Raw genomic sequence first — 20,919 nt, 5'->3', positions numbered from 1 at the left:
GTTCTGTAAAACCATTAGTTAATCTAAATAATGTTATCTCTTTTTTTTTTTTTGTTCTTTTTTTCCGGAGCTGGGGACCGAACCCAGGGCCTTGCGCTTCCTAGGTAAGCGCTCTACCACTGAGCTAAATCCCCAGCCCCTAAATAATGTTATCTCATAAATGTTCATCTTCATGCTGTTCTGCAGGAAAATTGCTCAGCAGTGGGCTTTCACTCAGGGAGGAATCACACCAGGCTCTAGGCAGTGAGGTCCTCTTCATGCCCAATCCTGTTATGCTAGAGATATGTGAGGAATATAGCCATGACACACATGAGAAGGAACATCAGTAGGAAGCAGCAATCCTGAAATCAAGTCCCTGGCTCTGTACCTCTCCAGTGTATACCCATAGCAGCTGAACAAAACAGTGGGCAGTCTCCAGGAAGCTCACTTCTCCACAGCAGTTTTTCCTTCATGGTGTCTGCCACTTGCCTCTCCTGGAACTTGCTCTGTATACTGACTGATGTTAGATTCAAGAGACCTGCATGCCGGTCTTACCTGAGTGTTGAGATTAAAAGCTGAACCTAAGCTTTTCTTTAATTCCTTTTTATAAAATGGAAGCTTATCTGGGTGGGATCTTGCCTTGAGGTTCCCACTCCCTTAATTCCATTAAATATCTTCAATCTGTTTATCTTTCTGAACACAGAATTTAGCTCCCTTTCACTTTCTGATGCTTCTTTAAACCTTGAACCATGCTTTTTTTCCTTTCTAAGTTTACATTGTTTCATCAAAAAGAATGAACAACAGGGCAGTGTGTGTTAGGCTGCTTTGAGATTTCCTTTGCCCATGCAATTAATCTAAATCTTTTCAAATTAGCTTTAGGCTGAGTCTTTTGATAATGGCAAAAATGAGATACATTCTTCACCAAAATAATACAAGGATGATGTCTAGGCAACATACTAATATGTGTCTCCTCTGAAAGCTCTTAATCTAGGACTCAAATGTTAAATCACACCAGCAATAAATACTGTCTTTCATGCTCTTACTAGTATGGACTGTTAATTAGCTCTTAGAGTCCTCTACTGCTTTCCTAAAACAAAGTCCCAAAGTCCAAATTCCTCCAAATGAATACATTGTCAGGCCCATCACAGCAACACCCAAGTCCCTGGTAAAAATTTCTGTCTTTGGGTTTCTATTGCTGTGCAGGGACACCATGACCAAAGCAACTCTTATAAAGGAAAATATTTAATTGGGGCTGGCTCACAGTTCAGAGGTTTATTCCATTTTCATCATGTGGGAAGCATGGCCGTGTGCAGGTAGATATGTGTCTGCAGGAGCAAAGAGGTCTACATCTTAATTCCCAGGCAGCAGAAAATGACTACAAAACTGGGTTAGCTCCACACCCGCGGATCCCGGCCTGCAGCAGCTCTCTGCTCCCAAACCCCGTGGGAGAGAGACCTCAACGCCTGGTCAGGTGGGCACTCCTGAGGCTGCAGAGCGGAGGAGACCACCAACACTGCCCACCCCTGCCCACATCCCTGGCCCAAGAGGCAACTGTATAAGGCCTCTGGGTTCCCCTAGGGGAGGGCCCAGGAGTGGCAGGACCCCTGCGCCTGAGACACCGCCGGAACCTGAAGGAAACAGACCGGATAAACAGTTCTCTGCACCCAAATCCCGTGGGAGGGAGAGCTGAACCTTCAGAGAGGCAGACACGCCTGGGAAACCAGAAGAGACTGCACTCTGCGCACATCCAGACGCCAGAGGAAAACACCAAACGCCATCTGGAACCCTGGTGCACGGAGGCTCCCGGAAAGAGCGGCGCAGATCTTCCCAGTTGCTGCTGCCGCGGAGAGGACTTGGGCAGTACCCCACCAGCAAACTTGAGCCTTGGAACCACAGGTAGGACCAAATTTTCCCCTGCAAGGGACCTGCCTGGTGAACTCCAGACACAGGCCCACAGGAACAGCTGAAGACCTGTAGATAGGAAAAACTACATGCCCGAAAGCAGAACACTCTGTCCCCATAACTGGCTGAAAGAAAACAGGAAAACAGGTCTACAGCACTTCTGACACACAGGCTTATAGGACAGTCTAGCCACTGTCAGAAATACCAGAAAAAAGTAACACTAGAGATAATCTGATGGCAAGAGGCAAGCCCAGGAACCCAAGCAACAGAAACCAAGACTACATGGCATCATCGGAGCCCAATTCTCCCACCAAAATAAACATGGAATATCCAAACACACCAGAAAAGCAAGATCTAGTTTCAAAATCATATTTGATCATGATGCTGGAGGACTTCAAGAAAGATGTGAAGAACTCCCTTAGAGAACAAGTAGAAGCCTACAGAGAGGAATCGCAAAAATGCCTGAAAGAATTCCAGGAAAACATAAATAAACGAGTAGAAACCCATAGAGAGGAGACACAAAAATCCCTGAAAGAATTCCAGGAAAACACAATAGGTAGCATTGAATATCCTAGTAAGAGCACCAGTGGAAGGGGAAGCCCTGGGATCCTGCTAAGACTGAACCCCCAGTGAACTAGACTGTTGGGGGGAGGGCGGCAATGTGGGGAGGGTTGGGAGGGGAACACCCATAAGGAAGAGGAGGGGGGAAGGGGATGTTTGCCCGGAAACCAAAGAATTATTATTAAGTATTAAATAAATTAAAAAAAAAAACTGGGTTAGGTTGAACATATATGAGACCCAAATATACCTACTGCCCCTACATGGCAACAATTATTCTAACAAGGCCATACCTTCTAATAGGGCCTCTACCTATGAGTGAAACATTAAAATAATTGAGTCTATGGAGCCATATGTGTTCAAACCAGCACACATGTCAAGTGTTTTTTGTACTCTGCATAGAGACCCCAGCTTCCTGAGTCTTTGATAGGATGTTTTGATTAGGAGAAAATGGCTACAAAACTCCTGTTGCTTCTTTTGTGTGTATGCACTTGCATGTTTGCTGGCATGTTTTTTTGTGTGTGTGTGTACATGTGTGTGTATGTGTGCATTTGTGTATGTATTCAAGTATGCATGTGTACTGGAGAGAGAAAAGGATATGAGGGAAATTAAAGAACTGAAAAAAATTGGGAATTGCCACGTTCTGGCAAATTAAGACATATGGACTTTATCGTCAGCTTTTCCATGGTGGTAGTGGATTGGCTGAAAAGAAAAGCAATCAGACGGAGAATTTCCCTAGTGACTTCCTGATATTGACCACTTGATGTTGTCAGAGTCAGAAGCTGTGGATAAGTTGAGTTTGAACTACTGTTTTGAGTATGTCCATTGAAGGAGAACCTTGGCATCTTCAGCCACTGTGTCAAGGAAATGAAGCTGTAAATAAAAAGTTTTCCTGAAGTAAAGACCTGTAGCAAGGAGCCCACCATTAGCTGATGCAAATTTCTCTAAATATTTTAAAAGCTTTTTTCCTAATGTTTCCTCTCTGTTAGTCTTCAACAAATGAGGAGACTTAATTTTTTCTTTTAGTTGTCCAACAGGCACTTGGAAATCCCTAGCCATTAACTCCAGAGATTCATCGTCCACTCCAAAGAGTTGTCGATAGTGGTTTAAACTCTCCGTTAGTTTCTCAACATCATTATCCCTGAGGATGCCCACTACAGGAAATGTTGCCAAAATTCCAACCTTGAAGGCTTCTAGCCAGATAAACTGTTGCGAAGCCTTGTGCTTTCTGTCAATTGCTGCCTCTGTAATTTTTGGCAGGGAAAGCATAAAATTGTAGCGTTTTTGAGCAGGGAGATTCTTATTCAGGGTGTCCACCAGGATTGGAAAATCATAGTCAGATAAATCATAGTTAGAGATCAAGAAAATCTGTGGTACATCCATGTAATTGTTACTAAAGGTATTCACAGAATAGCTTCGGATCTGCTTCAGGGTCTTTTCTCTGTCAAAAGTGCGTGGTTTAAATCAATGTCTACTTTGGTTCTCACAAAGTAGTAATTCTTTTTCAAAATTCTGATTGCTATGGCGAGGTCTAATTCAAGTTTTGTAAAACGTGTGGCAGAAGCAATAATGAAGAAATCATATTCTTTGAATTTCACTTTCTCCAAATAAGTCTTTGGTGGGAATTTCTGAGTTCCAATACCAGGCAGGTCCCATAAGGTTAAAGTTTTAATTTTGGGATGTTGGTAAGGAGTTCTCTTCATAGTTGTCTCTACTACCCCAACTTCAGCTGCACCTTCCTCTTCAGGTCTAATCCCTATCAGTGCATTGATGAAGCTGGATTTTCCTGCTCCTGACTCTCCTGTCACAGCAATATTTATTGGGATGTTATCAATATTTTTTAATGCATCACTAATTAAATCATTTGCCCCAAGAAAGTCTCCTTTGCTCAGGTGTAACTCTATTAAATGGATAGTTTCTGGAGAAATGATTTTTGTTTCTGTATTAATTTTTTAAAATATGCTTTGAAGCTGGACACCAAATCTCCTTCATTGTCTTCATTCTTAGATGTATCAGAGAAGAGCTGACCCATGTCGGTGATTTATAAAGTCACTGAAAGAAGGAAGGGACAGTAAGTTGCAAGAGATTGAAGATCCTTTGCGCTTAGCAATGTGTTTTTCCCCCATGCTGTAGCCTTAGTTACCTTCTTATTGAGTAATCTCTGTTTGTCTGTCTCTTCTTTCTTCCTTCCTTCCTTCCTTCCTTTCTTTCTTTCTTTCTTTCTTTCTTTCTTTCTTTCTTTCTTTCTTTCTTTCTTTCTTTCTTTCTTCCTTCCTTCCTTCTTTCCTTCCTCCCTCCCTCTCTCTATCTCTTTTCTTTCTTTCTGTCTTCCTTCCTTCTGTCCGTCCGTCCGTCCTTCCTTGCTTTCTTCTTTCATTCCTTCCTTTCTTTTTTTTTTTATCAACAAATACAAACTAGAGAGTCCTTTCAGGTGAGAAAACCTCATTTGAAGAATTACATCCATCACTTTGAATTGGAGGCATGGCTATGGGATTTTTTTTTTTGATTAAGGATTAATGTGGAAGGTCTCAGCCCAATGTGGGTTAGTATCCCCCCTGGGTAGGCTGTCCTAGGTAATTTAAGAAAGCATGATCAAATCAAGGGAGCAAGTTATTAAGCAACATTCTCTCACTGTTCTTATTTCTGCCCCTGCTTGAATTTCTACCTTGATTTTGCTTTGTGATGGTTGCCTGTGATCACAATATGTAAACCCCCAAATGGTTTTCTTTTCAAAATGCTTTGTTCATGGTGTTTATAATGGGAATAAAAAGGAAACTAGAAACAATTTCTACTAGCTCTCAGTTAATTATGGAGAAATTAAAACTAAGCAAAATAAGGGAAAATAACATGAAAATCTGCATGTGTCCCAAAGCCAGCATCAACAACTATAAAAACACAAGAACTGTGTTACATCTAACCATACTAGAGTATTTTATATGAAATAAAATGTCTTCTCATGGTGTGCACACTTCCTTCAGTGTGTCCCTTCAAATGTGTGGGAACTTAATCAATATACTTCTAGTTTTTCAAACTAAATGCAAACAAAATTGAATAATAATTGAAATCAGTGTTTAATCAATGCCAAATATTTAATGATCATATAAGTCTGTTTTTTTCTGTTTTATTTTTGTTATTAAAAGATTTCACTGAGTCCAACTATCTGTATTTCACTTAAATCATTTTTAATTTGCCTACACAACTCTTGGGGCACAGATTTTCACAGCCACCTCCGGCAGAAGCAGCATCAAGATGAACCTCTTCTCTATAGGCCAGGGTCCTCAAGAATATTAGGAATTAGTTGAAGTAGTTAAATAATTAACTGGGAAACAAGATGAACCTAGGACACAATAAACTTCATACACACTGAAGACATTTTCTGTTACCTGACACATGCATTGCAACCATCTTAGGGAGAGGAGTAAGAGCCAAGCAAATCAATTGAATAAGTTATTACCAAAAACAACATCTATGTCATCTCCCTTAGGTCTACCTCAACTTGAAAGATAGGCTACACCTATTCACAGCCAGTTCTGCCCACCTCGCACCAAAGTCCCTCTATTTCCATGTTGAGGATCTCCATTGTCTGGGTGTGTTCCTGAACACTTTCTTACCTATAAGATCTTCAGAGAAAACAAATAGTGCAGGTTAGAAGTTAGATCTGAATACTCCTGCCCACTTACCAGAAATTCCTATGTCCAGTGGATTTGTTTGCTGTAGTTTAGCTACAGGAAATCCCCCCTCACTGTGCTCCAGCCTCTTCACATGAAACCCACACCTGCTTCCTCTATGGAAGGCAGCAGGTTCTACTCGGTTATATAGGACTTACACATTTTTCTGGCTCATGTTTCTCCCCTCTCAGTGTGTGATGGCCAATCATGGAGGAGCAGAGATCTAGTTGCTTTCCAGAATCTCCTGCATTTCCATGAAGACGAAAGTGAAACGAAACAAAGAGCTGTTTTCCATGCCAGAAACACTTACTTTCTTGGCAGAGAAAGCTGGAGAGTTCTAACATAGGAGTGGGGAACTTGGAAGCTGATGGGGCATAGGAAACAGTTTCCTAACTAGGCTTGAACCAAACTCGTGATTTTTTCTGATACCTGACTCCACAAATGCACGTTAAACTAAAGTCACACAACACATTGTCTGGGAGTCTGTGCAGATGCTAATTTTAGTCTCACTCAAGACACAATCTGTCTCCTTCCCTTTGACTACAACCGTATTTCTCTACTTTTGTAGACCCATGTTCCTTAATTCTTGTTGTCATCTCCCCTGTCCTGTTGGGATTTGGTCTGGCTAGAGCTTGACAGGCCTTAAATATGCTGTCATAATCACTGTGAGCTTATACATGTAGCTTTCCTGCAGTATGCAAAATACACTGTTTTCTTGTATTTCCACCAACTCTGGTTCTTACAGTCCTTTGACCCCCTCTTCCACAGCCATTCCAGTGCCTTTGGAAGAAGATCTATGCATATTTTATTTAGCGCTGGACATTTATTGATGTCTAATTCTCTGCACCTTGGCCAGTTGTGGGTATCTGTATTGATTATCATTTACTGTATATATGAGCTTCCATAAGGGTTTTTCGATGTCTTGATCTATGGGTACAATGGCAAATCATTAGGAGCTGGTTTACTATTGAATCCATTTAGCAGAATAAATAGTATTAGATTCTCACCTAGGGTATAAGACTAGTATAGTTTTAGTTTCCTGCCCCAATACTACATCAGTGGTTGTCTTAGTTAGGGTTTTACTGCTGTGAATAGACATCATGACCAAGGTAAGTCTTATAAAGGACAACATTTAATTGGAATTGTCTTACAGGTTCAAAGGTTCAGTCCATTATCATCAAGGTCAAAATATGGCAGCATCTAAGCAGGCATTGTATAGAAGGAGCTGAGAGTTCTACATCTTCATCTGAAGGCTGCTAGTGGAAGACCGCATTCACCCACAATGACACACCTCTTCCAACAAGGCCACACTCTCTAATAGTGCCATCCTGGGCCAAGCATATACAAACCATCACAGTGGTTATGTGTTATCTGGCCCGTCATTATTGTTTCTCACAGAGTTCATACCTGAGTATTTATGGTTCATTTTCACTTGTGGTAGTGTGGCTAGAACTTTCCAGCAGTATGAATTCTAACAAGTATGGATAAAGCCAGTATCAGTGGGTCAGTATCAGCTTGATTTCTTCATGTTCTACTCAGGCACATAGCAGGGTCTTACCAATAAGTTCTGGAAGGTATCCAAGAACACTGATAGTGTCTTGTAATGGCCAGGGATGGCCTCACTGGCCAACAGGTCCAAAACAGGCTCAGTAATTCCTGGGTATGGGCTCTGCATTAGTTATCCCATGGTGTCTAGCATAAGCAAGCATTGTTGCCGCAGTAGAGGGTGACTCCATCTTTTTTAAAATATGTATATCAGTATATTTTTAGGAAGCTTCTACATTAATAGTTTATGTATGACATTATGAAAACCTGATACTATTTACTTTCCTTCCCCTCCTCTATTTTTCTTTTCTACCTAATCTAACCTGTCTTTACATGTAATTCTCTTTTATTTTTCTCTACTTCAAATATTTTTCTTTTTTTCCTTTTCTTTTTAAAATTTTTTATTAGATATATTTCTTTACTTACATTTCAAATGTTATTCCCCTTCCTGGTTTCTTGCCCACAAGCCCCCATTCCCTCCCCTCCCCCTCCACCATATGGGTATTACCAGTATACATACCCCTTATTGCCTCCCCTCAATATTCCCCTGCACTGGGGGATCCAACCTCGACAGGACCAAGGGCTTCCCCTTCTACTGGTGCCCCAACAAGGCTATTCTCTGCTACATATGCAGTTGGCCCTGGGTCACTCCATGTATAGTCTTTCGGTAGTGGTTTAATCCCTCGAAGCTCTAGTTGGTTGGCATTGTTGTTCTTAGGGGGTTACAAGCCCCTTCAGCTCTTTCAATCCTTCCTCTAATTCCCCTAAACAGGGTCCTGTTCTCCGTTCAATGATTTGCTGGGATGTGTCTCTCAGGAGAAATCTATATCCAGTCTTTTTCAGCATGGATTTTTTAGCTTCATCAATCTTATCTAGTTTTGGCGGAGATATATATATATATATATATATATATATATATATATATATATATATATATATATATTCCACATGGCGGCTGTATATATATATGTATATGTATATATGTATATATATGTGTATATGTATATATATGTATATATATATGGTCCACATGTGGGTGAGGCTCTGAATGGCCATTCCTTGAGTCACTGCTCTAAACATGGCTTCCATATCCCCTTCTATGGTTATTTTTTCCCCTTTTAAGAAGGAGTGGGAGCATCCACATATTGGTCATCCTTATTCTTGAGCTTCCTCTGGTCTGTGGATTGCATCTTGGGTAATTCAAGCTTTTTGGCTAATATACATTTATGAATGAATGCATACCAAGTGTGTTTTTCTGTGATTGAGTAACCTCACTCAGGATGATATTTTCCAGTTCATTCTATTTGCCTATGAATTTCATGAAGTCATTGTTTTTGATATCTGAGAGGTATTCCATTGTGTAGATGCACTACATTTTTTGAATCCATTCCTCTGTTGAAGGGCATATGGGTTCTTTCCAGCTTCTGGCTATTATAAATAAGGTTGCTATGAACATAGTGGAGCATGTGTCTTTGTTGTATGTTGGAGCATCTTTTGGGTATATGCCCAAGAGAGGTATAGCTGGGTCCTCAGGTAGTGCAATGTCCAATTTTCTGAGGAACATCCAGACTGATTTCCAGAGTGGTTGTACCAGTTTGCAATCCCATGAACAATGGAGGAGTGTTCCTCTTTCTCCACATCCTCACCAGCATCTGCTGTCACCTGAGGTTTTTATCTTAGCCATTCTGACTGGTGTTATGATCCTTCTTCAATCTGATGGTTGCTGTTTTTTCCTAATGACAGTGTCTTTTGCCTTACAGAAGCTTTGCAGTTTTATGAGGTCCCATTTGTCGATTCTTGATCTTAGTGCATGAGCAATTGGTGTTTTATTCAGGAAATTTTCTCCAGTGCCCATGTGTTCGAGATGCTTCCCCACTTTTTCTTCTATTAGTTTGAGTGTATCTGGTTTGATGTGGAGGTCCTTGATCTACTTGGACGTAAGCTTTGTACAGGGTGATAATCATGGATCGATCTGCATTCTTCTACATGCTGACCTCTAGTTGAACCAGCACCATTTGTAGAAAGTGATGTCTTTCTTCCATTGGATGGTTTTAGCTCCTTTGTCAAAGATCAAATGACCATATGTGTGTGGGTTCATTTCTGGGTCTTCAATTCTGTTCCACTGATCTTTCTGCCTGTCTCTGTACCAAAACCAAACATTTTTTATGACTATTGTTCTGTAATACTACTTAAAGTCAGGGCTGGTGATTCCCCCAGAAATTCTTTATCATTGAGTATAGTTTTTGCTATTCTTGGTTTTTTGTTATACCAAATGAATTTGCAAATTGCTCTTTCTATCTCTATAAAGAATTGAGTAGGAGTTTTGATGGGGATTGCATTGAAACTATAGATTGCTTTTGGCAAAATGGCCATCTTTGCCATATTAATCCTGCTAATCCATGAGCATGGAAGATCTTTCCATCTTCTGAGATCTTCCTCAATTTCTTTCTTCAGAGACATGAAGTTCTTGTCATACAGATCTTCCACTTGCTTGGTTAAAGTCACACCAAGATATTTTATATTATTTGGGGCTATTATAACAGGTGTAATTTCCCTAATTTCTTTCTCAGCCTGTTTATCCTTTGAGTAGGGGAAGGCCACTGATTTATTTGAGTTAATTTTACACCCAGACACATTGCTGAAGTTGTTTATCACATTAAATAGTTCTCTGGTGGAACTTTTGGGGTCACTTAATACAGTATCATATCATCTGCAAGTAGTGATATTTTGGTTTCTTCCTTTCCAATTTGTATCCCTTTGACCTCGTTTCACTGTCTGATTGCTCTGGCTAGGACTTCAAGTACTACACTGAATAAGTAGGGAGAGAGTGGGCAGCCTTGTCTAGCCCCTGATTTTAGTCGGATTGCTTCAAGTTTGTCTCTATTAAGTTTGATGTTAGCTACTGGTTTGCTGTATATTGCTTTTACTATGTTTAGATATGGGCCTTGAATTCCTGATTTTTCCAGGACTTTTATCATGAAGTGTTGTTGAATTTTGTCAAATGGTTTCTCAGTATGTAATGAAACGATCATGTGGTTCTTATCTTTGAGTTTGTTTATCCAGTGGATTACATTGATGGATTTTTGTATATTTAACCATCTGTGTATCCCTGGGATGAAGCCTACTTGATCATGATGGGTGATTGTTTTGATGTGTTCTTGGATTCGGTTTGCAAGAATTTTATTGCGTGTTTTTGCATCAATATTCATAAGGGAAATTGGTCTGAAGTTCTCTTTCTTTGTTGGGTCTTTGTGTGGTTTTGGTATAAGAGTAATTGTGGCTTCATAGAAGGAATTTGGTAATGTTCTGTCTGCTTGAATGTTGTGGAATAGTTTGGACAGTATTGGTATTAGGTCTTCTATGAAGGTCTGATAGAATTCTGCACTGAACCTGTCTGGACCTGGGCTATTTTTCGTTGGGAGACTTTTAACTGCTTCTATTTCTTTAGGAGTTATGGGGTTGTTTAGATGTCTTATTTGTTCCTGATTTAACTTTGTTACCTGGTATCTAGAAAATTGTCCATTTCCCCCAAACTTTCCAGTTTTGTTGAATATAGGCTTTTGTAGTAGGATCTGATGATTTTTTTCAATTTCTTCAGATTCTGTTTTTATGTCTTCATTTTCATTTTTGATTTTGTTAATTTGGATATAGTCTCTGTGACCTCTGTTTATTCTGGCTAAAGGTTTATCTATCTTGTTGATTTTCTCAAAGAACCAGCCCCTGGTTTTATTGATTCTTTGTATAGTCCTTTCCCTTTCTACTTGGTTGATTTCAGCTCTGAAGTTGATTATTTCCTGTCTCTGCTCATCTTGCCTTTATTTATTTCTTTCTGTTCTAGAGTTTAGGTGTGCTGTCAAGCTGCTGACATATGCTCTCTCCTGTTTCTTTTTGCAGGCACTCAGAGATAATGAGTTTTACTCTTAGTACCACTTTCATTGTGTTTCATAAGTTTGGGAATGTTGCATCTTCATTTTCACTAAATTCTAAGAAATCTTCAATTGCTTTCTTTATTTATTCCTTGTCCAAGTTTTCATTGAGTAGAGCATTGTTCAACTTCCATGTATATGTGGACTTTCTGTCATTATTGTTGTTATTGGAGACCAGTCTTAGTGCATGGTGATCTGATAGGATGCATGAGATTATTTCTATCTTCCTGTATGTGTTAAGGCCTGTTTTGTGACCGATTGTATGGTCAATTTTGGAGAAGGTACCATGAGGTGGTGAGAAGAAAGTACATCCTTTTGTTTTAGGATGGAATGTTCTATAACTATCTGTTAAATCCATTTGTTTCATAACTTCTGTTAGTTTCTCTACATCTCTGTTTAATTTCTGTTTCCATGATCTTTCCATTGATGAGAGTGGGGTGTTGAAATCTCCTACTATTATTTTGTGAGGTGCAATGTGTGTTTTGAGCTTTAGTAAGGTTTCTTTTATGAATGTAGGTGCCCTTGCATTTGGAGCATACATTTTTAGGATTGAGAGTTCATCTTGGTGGATTTTTCCTTTGATGAATATGAAGTGTCCTTCCTTGTCTTTTTTTCATTTTTTCCATCTTTATTAACTTGACTATTTCTTATTTACATTTTGATTGTTATTTGCCTTCCCACTTTCTGGGCCAACATCCCCCTAACCCCTCCCCATCCCCTGTTATATGGGTGTTCCTCTCCCCATCCTCCCCCCATTACCATCCTCCCCCCCACAATCCCGTTCACTGGGGGTTCAGTCTTGGCAGGACCAAGGGCTTCCCCTTCCACTGGTGATCTTACTAGGATATTCATTGCTACCTATGAGGTCAGAGTCCAGGGTCAGTCCATGTATAGTCTTTAGGTAGTGGCTTTGTCCTGGAAGCTGTGGTTGGTTGGCATTGTTGTTCATATGGGGTCTCAAGCCCCTTCAAGCTCTTCCAGTCCTTTCTAAGATTCCTTCAACGGGGGTCCCGTTCTCAGTTCAGTGGTTTGCTGCTGGCATTCACCTATGTATTTGCTGTATTCTTGCTGTGTCTCTCAGGAGAGATCTACATCCGGTTCCTGTTGGCCTTCACTTCTTTACTTCATCCATCTTATCTAATTGGGTGGCTATATATGTATGGGCCACATGTGGGGCAGGCTCTGAATGGGTGCTCTTTCTGCCTCTGTTCTAAACTTTGCCTCCATATTCCCTCCCAAGGGTATTCTTGCTCCCCTTTTAAAGAAGGAGTGAAGCATTCACATTTTTGTCATCATTCTTGAGTTTTATGTGTTCTGTGCATCTAGGGTAATTCAAGCATTTTGGCTAATAGCCACTTATCAATGAGTGCATACCATGTGTGTTTTTCTGTGATTGGGTTACCTCACTCACGATGATATTTTCCAGTTCCATTCATTTGCCTATGAATTTCAGAAAGGCATTGTTTTTGATAGCTGAGTAGTATTCCATTGTATAGATGTACCATATTTTCTGTATCCATTTCTCTGTTGAAGGGCATCTGGGTTCTTTCCAGCTTCTGGCTATTATAATAAATAAGGCTGCTATGAACATAGTGGAGCACGTGTCTTTTTTATATGTTGGGGCATATTTTGGGTATATGCCCAAGAGAGGTATAGCTGGATCCTCAGGTAGTTCAATGTCCAATTTTCTGAGGAACCTCCAGACTGATTTCCAGAATGGTTGTACCAGTCTTCAATCCCACCAACAATGGAGAAGTGTTCCTCTTTCTCCACATCCTCGCCAGCATTTGCTGTCACCTGAGTTTGTGATCATAGCCATTCTGACTGGTGTGAGGTGAAATCTCAGGGTTGTTTTGATTTGCATTTCCTTATGACTAAAGATGTTGAACATCTCTTTAGGTGTTTCTCAGCCATTCGGCATTCCTCAGCTGTGAATTCTTTGTTTAGCTCTGAACCCCATTGTTTAATAGGGTTATTTGTTTCCCTGTGGTCTAACTTCTTGAGTTTTTTGTATATTTTGGATATTAGCCCTCTATCAGATGTAGGATTGGTAAAGATCTTTTCTCAATCTGTTGGTTGTCGCTTTGTCCTAACAATAGTGTCCTTTGCTTTACAGAAACTTTGCAATTTTATTAGATCCCATTTTTCGATTCTTGATCTTAGAGCATAAGCCACTGGTGTTTTTTTCAGGAAATTTTCTCCAGTGCCCATGTGTTCAAGATGCCTCCTCACTTTTTCTTCTCTTAGTTTGAGTGTATCTGGTTTGATGTGGAGGTCCTTAATGACTCTTGGTTTAAAATCCATTTTATTTGATATTAGAATGGCAACTCCAGCTTTTTTTCTTCGGGCCATTTGCTTGTAAGGTTGTTTTCTAGACATTTACTCTGAGGTAGTGTCTGTTTTTTTCTCTGAGGTGTGTTTCCTGAATACAGCATGATTCTGGGTCCTCTTTACATATCCAATATATTAGTTTAAATCTTTTTATTGGTGAATTGAATCCATTGATGTTGAGACATATTAAGGTATAATATTGTCACTTCCTGTTATTTTCATTGTTAGAGGTGGAATTATGTTTGTCTCTCTTTTGGTTTTATTGCAAGGAAATTATATTCTTGCTTTCTGTATGGTGTAGTTTCTCTCCTTGTGTTGGAGTTTTCCATCTATTATCCTTTGTAGGGCTGGATTTGTAGAAAGTTATTGTATAAATTTGGTTTTGACATGGAATATCTTGGTTTCTCCCTCTATGTTAATTGAAAGTTTTGCTGGTACAATAACTTGGGTCTGTATGACATCTGTCCAGGATCGTCTGGCTTTCATAGTCTCTTGTGAGAAGTCTGGTGTAATTCTTATAGCTCTGCCTTTATGTGTCACTTGACCTTTTTCCCTTACTGCTTTTAATATTCTTTCTTTGTTTTGTACATTTGGTGTTTTGACTATTATGTGATGGGTGGAATTTCTCTTCTGGTCCAATCTATTTGGAGTTCTTATATGTTTATAGGCATCTCTTTCTTTAGGTTAGGGAAGTTTTCTTCTATGATTTTGTTGAAGATATTTACTGGTCCTTTGAGCTGGGAGTCTTCACTCTCTTCTATACCTATTATCCTTAGGTTTAATCTTCTCATTGTGTCCTTGATTCCCTGTATGTTTTGGGCTAGGAGCTTTTTCCTTTTTACATTATCTTTGATAGTTGTGTCAATGTTTTCTATAGTATCTTCTGCTTCTGAGATTCTCTCTTCTTTCTCTTGTATTCTGCTCGTGATCCTTGTATCTATGGCTCCTTGTCTCTTCCTTTGGTTTTCTATATCCAGGGTTGTCTCCCTTTGTGCTTTCTTCATTGTTTCTATTTCAATTTTCAATTCCTTCACCAGTTTGATTTTGTTTTCCTATAATTCTTTCAGGGATTTTTGTGTTTCCTCTCTAAAGGATTCTACTTGTTTACTTGTTTTTTCCTGCATTTCTTTAAGGTAGTTCTTTATATCTTTCTTAAAGTTCACCATCATTATGAAAAATGTGATTTTAAATCTAAATCGTGCTTTTCTTGTGTGTTTGGATATCCAGTATATTTTTGGTGGGAGAACTGGTCTCTGATGACACCAAGTAGTCTTGGTTTCTGTTGTTTAGGTTCCTGCGCTTGTCTCTAGCCATTGGGTTTTCTCTTTTAAATCTTATCTTCCCTCTCTTGAAAGTCCCAGTCCATATGTCTGTGTGCACGTGCACATATGTGTTTGTATGAGTGTGTGCCTACGAGCATGTGTGTGATTATTGTGTGTGTATTTTTAGAATCTTCTGCAGTAGTCGATTTCTATTTTGAAGAGATTTACTGCCTCCCACATCTCCTTCTTCTATCACATCCCCCCCAATTTAAATCTTACTGTTCTGTAATTCTCTTTTAACTTTTTCTGCCATCTCCCCTCTCTTGAGAATCCCACTCCATGGTGCCACAGTAATTTCAAAACCTCTGTGAGTATTCCAAATGGAGCACGCATATGGATGTGAAGGCTCACGTCCACAGAGAGAAAAATGAAATGATTATCTTTCTGGGTCTGTGCTACCTCATTCAGAATGATGATTCCACCTCTATCCATTTCCACATGAATTCGATAGTTTCAGTTTGCTTCACAGATTAGTAATATTCCATTCTGTACAATAGCGTATCTCATTATGCATTCCTCAGCTGATGGGAATCTAAATTCTTTGCAGTTCTTGGCTATTGTGAATAAAGCAGGAATGATGAGTGAGCAAATAGCTGTGTAGGAGGAGACAGAGTAGTTTGGGAAGGTTTCCCAGGGTGGTTCAATTGGAATGATATAGTAAAGCTATTTTTCCTTTTTGTGGAATTTCCACACAAATTACCTTGGTGGCTGCACCAGTTGGCACTCCCACCGGCAGGTACAACGTGTTCTCCTTTCCCTACACCCACAGCAGAATTTGTTGCTGTTTGTATTCTTGTTTCTAGCCAGTGTAACTGGTGTGAGATGAAATGTCAGAGTAGTTTTGATTTGCATTCCCTGATGGATAAGAATGCTGCATGGTTCCAGAGCTCTGCCTAATTCTTGGCTGTGGGTCCCTGTATCTGTTTCCATCAGTTCTGCATGAAGCTTCTTTGGTGACAATTGGGATAGGCATTAATCTATGTATATAGCAGAATATTATTAGGAATAATTTTTTCATCCTTGTTTCTGGGCTTCCTAGTCTTTGGGTTCTGGCTGTCCAGGATGTGTCTGGTAGTAGGAGCTTTCTCTTACTCTTTTGCCTGCTTTAAGGATCCTCTCTTCCTATTGGGTTTCCTTGTCCAATACAATCTCTTTCCACTAAAAAAGAAAACAAAACAAACCTCTGCAAGATTGGAAGATACAGTGGGAACTAAAGTAAGAGTGGTCATAGGCTTAGAGACATGTTGAGTCACTCCATTCAAACTCACCACCATATTTAAATTGTGAAGTCTTTCATTGAGGAGGAAGAAGCTAAGAAAGTAAAGAATCCATTACTATTTCAATCACTTTCAAGTACATTGCTCAAATATTAGCAAGACAAATTCTATATCAACATTAATTGTAATACTCTTTTTTATATAAAACATATTTTAATTAATACAATTTCATTATTTGCCCCAAGTTTTTGGCTTTGGTTGCCTCAGTCAATTATTTTTGAATTCCTTATTCATAGAAAAAGCATGTGTGATCATTCTTACTAGTAACATGAGCCAAAGACTGAAGGACTTACTCTATTGTTAAGCTCAAAGATGAAATAGATTTTGAAAACCAAACAGGAAAAAGAAAAGAAGGGAAACAGCATCAGTAAAACCTCAGGCTAGAACATCCTATATTTCTAAGATGGTAAGAGAATGAAGACTCCTGAACATTCCCCATGATATTTGGAGAACTCATCCCACATACCCCATAGTCCAGATCAGACAGAATCTGACTGAGAAGCTAGAGAGCAAGTGTCTGGCAAATTCCACCATCTTTTGGTAGAAAATTGTAATGTTCACATTTCAGGATCTGAACAGCAGCATTCCCCACCTGCTTCCAACAGGGCAAGCCATACGTTGAAAGCACAATCAACCAGAATATCAGAGAAACATGGTATGAATATTGTTCCCTAGAGAAGGGCATGGAATGGAAACTGAGCTGAAAACTCCATTTGTATCCTAATGCTTCACCTAGGTCTCATTGGATCAGAACTTAGATAGAGGTTTCCCAAATGCCTCACTATCTGCAAAAGTAGACTTTGAAGGAAGATTTCACTCAGTAAGGCAGCCTGATACCCAAATATTCCCTTAAACTTGCTTCAGTAACCAAAGATTACCCAAACCTTAGAAAAGTCTGCCTTTGTCAGAGCATTTCTGGAGGTAGGGTAAGGTGGAACTCCACGGCTGCAAGAAAAGCCAATGTTAGCATATCAACTTAGAAATGATTTTAAAAATAGATGACATCCATGTTGTTCGGGGATATCCAGCAGAGATGATTATCTGGATTGAAACCAATAAAAAGTCTTTATTAGCTGGCTTGGTATCTAACTGCACTCGGTGTTCAGGACTCAGGGTGAGCTTTTAAGCACAAAAGTCACATCCTTAGTTGACATGCTTCAATTAGCAAAAGCAATTAGCCACAAGTAGAACTACAGAAGCCAAAAAACAAGGGGTTTTCCTAGCATTATGGATTTTGGTGAATTAGGCCTTTGTTTTCATGTATGTAGTGTAGTCCATGTGTGGACTTTTATGCACTGAATGGCACTTCTATCATATGACAGCATCTGTGCTAAGGTCTGGGGGCCTGTTACAATGTTAGAATACATATGAAAATAGGGGACTTTAAAGACTTGGTGAAACAAAGATACATTCTAGAAACCTTAGCCACAATTGTTAAAACACACAGTGGAAATCTATCTGTGAGGCATGTGCTCTAGTAAGAAATGGATTCCCCAAGGTAGTTGAAAAGGAGAAATGAATCTATGAAGCAGTGGTTTTAAGGCACTGATTTTCAGCCAAAATCTACAAGTAAGTTTGAGATAATCCCTGTTTTTGTGTTGCATGTGTGCCTGTGTGCTTGTATACCTGTGTGTATGTTGTATGTATGTTGTATATGTGCATGTATGTGTGTGTGTGTGTGTGTGTGCGTGTAACTATGGGTACACAGAAGTCAAAGGAATATGCTAGATGTCCTATTAGTTCTCTCAGTGAGGGTCTCTCACTGAATCTAGGGCCCTGCTGGTGGCAGGCCAGAAAGCCTTGGCATGGCCCATATCTTCACCCTCTCTGCAGTGTGGCATGCCAACCTTTTACCTTAATGCACATTTTCTTTGCACTCAGATCCTCATTATTTTGTGTCAAGCACTCTAAGCCATTTCTCCAGCTCAGCTCCTGAGTTATCTGAGGGACTTAACAATAACAACAATAAAATGCTATTATTACTTCAACCATGTGAGTTATTGAGAGATAAATTACTATGATAAGAAAAGCAGTGAGAGAAAGGAAATGGGAAGGAGGCCAAGAAGTCTCAGTAGAAAAAACCACTTGCCTCTCTGCCTGAAGTCCTGAGCCTTAACCCAGAACCTACATGGTGAAAGTAGAGAACCAACTTGTTATATATTCTTTTTATTTGCAGACTATGGTAAACAATGAATGTGTATTGCAAACCTGAGTACCCTTTTGTAAACACATAATGAAGAAATAATAAGGGAGAAATCAAAAGTAGTGTGTCCCTGTTTAACTTAAAATATGCAAGGAAAAAAGAAAACAAAGAGGCAAGAAAATAAAAAACAGCAAATTGGACTTAAGTATGACCATATCAATACATAGATAAAATGTAAAAGTTTTAAGAGGCCCAATTAAAATGTCCATTTTATTGAAACATAATAAAGAAAAAACTTATTGCTAAATGACTCTGAGATTCTACCCTACACCTATGAGAATGGCTAATAACTCAAGGGCTAGCACATGCTGGCAAGGATGTGGAATACAGTGAACACTCCTTCATTGCTGGTGGGAGTGCAAACTTGTATAACCACTTTGGAAATCAATTTGGTGGTTTCTCAGAGAACTGGGGATAGTTCTACCTCAACACCAAGCTGTACCACTCCTGGGCATATACCAAAAAGATGCTTCACAATCCCACAAAAACACTTGCTCAACTATGTTCACAGCAGTTTTATTTGCAATAGCCAGAAACTGGAAACAACCCAGATGCTCCTCAACTGAAGAATGGATACAGAAAATATGGTTCATTCACACAATGGAATACTATTCAGTTATTAAAAACAAGGAGATCATGAATTTTACAGGCAAAAGAATGGAACTTGAGAATATCATCCTGAGTGAGGTAACCCAATCCCCAAAGGATATGCATGGTATATATATTCCCTTATAATTGGATATTAGCCATAAACTAAAGGATAACCATGATATAATCCACAGCTACATAGAAGCCAAATAACAGGAAGGGCACAAGGGAGGATGGGTGAGTCTTTCTCAGAAGGGGAAATAAAGTAGATTTGGAGGTTGATGGAAGGAGGGAACTGGGTGAAAGAGGGGGGATGGAGGGTAGTTGGGTGTGGGTATCGGGTGTAGGGAGAGCATGGGAGAAAGAAAGCAAATAGTCAGTGGGAAGGCAGGGATCTTTACGATGTGCCTGAGACCTGGGATGTGGTGGGGAAGGGGAGGCCCCAGGGAGTCTATAGGGGCAGTGTAGCTAGGACTTGTAGTAGTGGGGGATATGGGCAAGAAACCATCCCATTAAGGCACTATTAATAATACTGTGTTATGCTTGCAGATGGGGGGGGGCTGCATATCTGTACTCTGAAAGGCTCTGTTGCAGGCTATGCCCTCAAAACCCTCCATTATTGATGTTAATATTATGCTAGAGATAAGTATGACTGGGTTCATTAAGAGGTCAGGATGATGGACAATCCCCAGCCAGCTGCAGAAGGCTAATACAAATCTGGTGGTCAGGATGCCTAATGATATGACAAATTTGTGACCTTTCTGAGAAACCAACATCCTGTTGACATCAGCTGACCATGAGAGCACTGTGTCCTTGGTTTGTGTACACGTTTCTTGCCCCTCCATCCCCTGTTATCCCTGCTATCATATAAATTCTTGGGAAAAAATAAAATTTGTTGCCTTGATCAGACTCTTAGCATCCTTCTTTGCATCTCTTGTCCCCCATTTTCTCCTAGATGGTCCCCAACCTCTTCTGTCTGCTTTGTGTGCCAGGGCAAACTGGCACCCAGACGTGAGGCTTACTAGTGTTGCAGAGGAGAGAACAATGCTCACTAGGGAAGTATAGGCCTATAGTTCATTACAGAAGCACCAGAGAGTGACTTTGGCAGAATACAATGCCAAGGTACCCACTGTGAGACAGTCCGGGAGAATATAGAGCAGGGGCAGATCTTGCTGAAACATCAATGAATTGTCACCCCTGTGTGCTGAGGTGGACTGTTAATGATGGGTAAGAGAGCTATATACTCATGAATAAAGGGTCTAAGACAGGAGGGACATTATTAGCTGCTGCTTTATACCTGGCCATGAGATTCTCTTGTCCATGTGACAAACATTGCTCCAACCTAAGACAGACACAGTTTCCAAGGGGCTCATTCCAGGACAGCACGGCTACTGATGTCAATATTATAGTTAGAGTTAAGTATGACTAGGTTCATTAAGCTGGTTAAACTATTAAATGCCCAAAGGCCAAAAGATATAAGCAAAAGAAGGCCTACTAGGGGGCCCAAAGGTGATGGAAGCAGGGTGGACAACCAAGAGGAGATGGAGAAAATTCCCCAGCCAGCTGTAGAAGGCTAATACAAATCTGGTGGTCAGGATGCCTAATGATATGACAAACTTG

The 20,919-nt window shown here is 39.9% G+C and overlaps 1 pseudogene; it reads right to left on the bottom strand.

Annotated features, from left to right (window-relative positions):
- Positions 1–3,132: 3,132 nt before the first annotated feature.
- Positions 3,133–4,544, bottom strand: LOC147999818 (interferon-inducible GTPase 1-like; annotated as a pseudogene).
- Positions 4,545–20,919: the final 16,375 nt, after the last annotated feature.

Source organism: Rattus norvegicus, chromosome 18 (assembly GCF_021556685.1).
Source record: "Rattus norvegicus strain SHRSP/BbbUtx chromosome 18, alternate assembly SHRSP_T2T, whole genome shotgun sequence".
In the NCBI taxonomy this organism is placed as follows: Eukaryota; Metazoa; Chordata; class Mammalia; order Rodentia; family Muridae; genus Rattus; species Rattus norvegicus.
The sequence above is the reverse complement of the archived record's forward strand: the minus strand, read 5'-3'. Positions and strand labels throughout refer to the sequence as shown.